This window comes from Mesocricetus auratus, unplaced genomic scaffold (assembly GCF_017639785.1).
Source record: "Mesocricetus auratus isolate SY011 unplaced genomic scaffold, BCM_Maur_2.0 contig_9601_pilon_obj, whole genome shotgun sequence".
Taxonomy (NCBI): Eukaryota; Metazoa; Chordata; class Mammalia; order Rodentia; family Cricetidae; genus Mesocricetus; species Mesocricetus auratus.
The window spans coordinates 1-3048 of NW_024432322.1; the positions used below are offsets into that span (position 1 = coordinate 1).

Consider the following 3048-nt stretch of genomic DNA (forward strand, 5'->3'; position numbering starts at 1 on the left):
GCCCCAGTCTGATCATTTTTTTAAAAAAGACCCTGAGATCTGGAGAGCAGAAATATCCCTTTTAAGACCTATCAGAAGATGTATTGTAGGGATTCATTAGTATCTGGGCTTTGTGCTTGGAGCGATATCCCTTAAGACTCTCAGAATTGGTCTTATTTCCCGCCAGGCCTATGGCACAGGTGTCAGGATTGCTTTTGTTCCCAGGGCAAATTGCAGAACCTCCTCATGCTGGAGTATGGGATTCCACAGAGAATGAGCCTCCCAGCCTTCCATCAGTGAGGCATTCTTGCCAACTGCTCTCCTGTCATCCATTGTCCCCATGTCTACCATACTGCTGAATTTGTACTTTGAGGAACCCCAGAAAAAGGCATTTGGATGAAATGCCAAGGAGCAACGTTTTGTCAAGAAGTGGCGGTTATTGGAACAGCGAGGATTTCAAAATAAAAAGAACCAACCCCCTAGCAAAGTGTCTAAGTTGCACTCAGAATCTCCAAAGAAAGGGCAGTCTTCTTCAAGTGTAGATGACATTTTGAAGATCCTCCCATGCCCAAAGAATAAGGAGGCAGCTGCCTTTAAGAGGGAGCCAGAGCATTCCACAGACAAGAAAGCATTATTGCCTTGGCTGACCCCTGGTCCTTCAAAGAAGACTAATTCTGTTGTGGCTAAAATAGATTTGCTAGGGGAGTTTCAGAGTGCACCTCCAAATATTAAGAGCCACCCATCTCACACCCATGAGAAGGGCTCCAAGAGAAACACTTAAAGAAAAATGCAGAGAACTCCACCCAAGCTCATTCAGACAGTAAGGGTTCCAAGAAGTCCTCACAGAAGAGTGCTACACATAACTCCACCCGAGCTCATTCTGAGAATAAAGGCTCCAAGAAGTCCTTGAAAAATGCTGCACAAAACTCCACCCAAGCTCCTTCAGAGGAAAAATGCCTTAAAGTCTCCCAAAACTTTGCAGGGAAGATGGTGGCTGTCGACTGTGAGATGTTGGGCACAAGACCCAGGGGGCGTGTGAACTACAATGGAGATGTGCTTTATCACGACCCTAGTTGTAACCTTGGTGAAACAAGCATTGGACCTAAGCAAGCCCTCTGAATGTGGGTGCCTGCTATGAGGAATGGACAGTCTAAAGGACCTCTAACAATGGCGGCAGTGTGTATCCTTAGAGGACAATTGGAGCTTCAGAGCCCATTCCAGTTGAGTGATGCTATTGCAACCCAGATACACAAAAGAGGTCTAGACCCTCTCCCAAATGATGTGACAGACTTTGATGCTCTTCCATAGAAGAGCTCACTATCCTTGGGATATTGGGTTACGGGAGGGCAAAAGAATGGGGGATTGATGCTAAAATAAGATCGATTCTAAAACATAAATATATAAATCTTGAATAACAAATATGAAAAATTTGGTATGTAAACTTTCTGGGAAACATTAAAGAAGACAGCAAATGAAATAAGAGGTTAGCATGAAGAGGACTTCCTGGTTAACACTGGTAAAGGTGGTGTTCATATAGGAGTATTAATCACACGTCACCAAATCACACACTAAAAGTAACTCTCCAAAATATCCAAAATGACAATCGATGGATTCAGTCAATTTAAGATAAGCACACCTCTCATTAAGTGTTTTATTGTTCCTATCTCTGCTACCAACGTCTAGACACACACAGACAGGCACACCACTCACACACACAAAAGCACACATACAAAGACTCAGCCAATGAATGTCTCTTGGCATTTTTACCCATAAGCTTCTATGAAATTCGCCCTGAATAAGAAAGTGTTCATTGGTGCCACAGAGACAATTCTAAGGGTGTGCTCACTGATATTTGTCATAACACACCTTTTAGGATACCAGTTAAAGACCCACCGGGCGAGCCTCTGATGATTTTTTAACTGACAGTCAACATGGTGCTCCAAGTCAATGCATAACACATGGATAACACATGGTGGTGTAATCTACACAAAGATCCAGACTACAGAATTGAAAGGAGTACACGATTGTCAGTCCCTGAGTTCAAATCATCTGTGCCAACTTAGAAAGCTAGACATGGTGGCAGGTATCTGTAGCCACATGACTGGTGGGCACTGAGAAAGTAGCTCCATGGTGACTCTCAGCTAAACTGTATATCCATAATGGCATGCCCCAGGTTACATGAAAGTCCCTTTCCCAAAGTGAATGATGGTAAAGGAAGGTAATGGACATCCTAGACCTTTGTCTTCATGATACCCTCAAGGGTGTGCCACAGCTGCATTGAAAGTCACACACAAGCATACATGTTCTGGGGGAGGAGAAACAGATGGAATATATTGTATGAAAACATCTACCTTCAGTAAATGAAAAAAGTGTCAATCCTTAAGGACATTTTCAAAGTTTGCACATAATCATGTTATATTCTATCATAGTAGTGTATTTGATACATATATTCATCTCTGTTCTTTTACCTTTAAAGAAAGACAACATATTTATGAAGGTTAAACTGTTTGCTGAAGGGAGAAAGAGGAACTCACAAAAGCATTTTCTTTTTTTTTGATCAACACCACAGTTTATTTGTAAACATCTTATTTGTGTCAATAATCAAATTGACAACACTTTATACAATTTCATTGTATAATATTAACATCATGACAGAAAACAATGCACTGTACTGAGTTACAGTTTTGGTACTTTAAAATCCTTGAATATAGAGTGTATTTGAAACATGGAACATAAAAATTGAATGTGAATGGCAGCGAAAACAGAACACCCAGTAAGAGAAATCACTTCCCTCAAAGAAATACAAAATCATCTGGTTACATATTTTAAACAAGAAAGGCAGTGGCTCTCAACCTTCCTAATGCTGTGATGGTGATCTCAGGCGACGATGACCTCATGCAGCGGTGACCCCAACCACAACATTATTTTCGGTGCTCCTTCAGAACTGTAATGTTGCTGTTATGAATTGTAACATAAATGTCTGATATGCAGGGTATCTGATATGTGACTTCTGTGAAGGAGTTGAGAAACACTGATTTAAGACTCAAATGGCCCTAGCTTTGTGATTGA

At 41.2% G+C, this 3048-nt stretch overlaps 1 pseudogene; it reads left to right on the forward strand.

Moving 5' to 3' along the window:
* The first annotated feature begins 319 nt into the window (after positions 1-319).
* LOC121138327 lies at positions 320-1161 on the forward strand (annotated as a pseudogene).
* The last annotated feature ends 1887 nt before the right edge of the window (positions 1162-3048 follow it).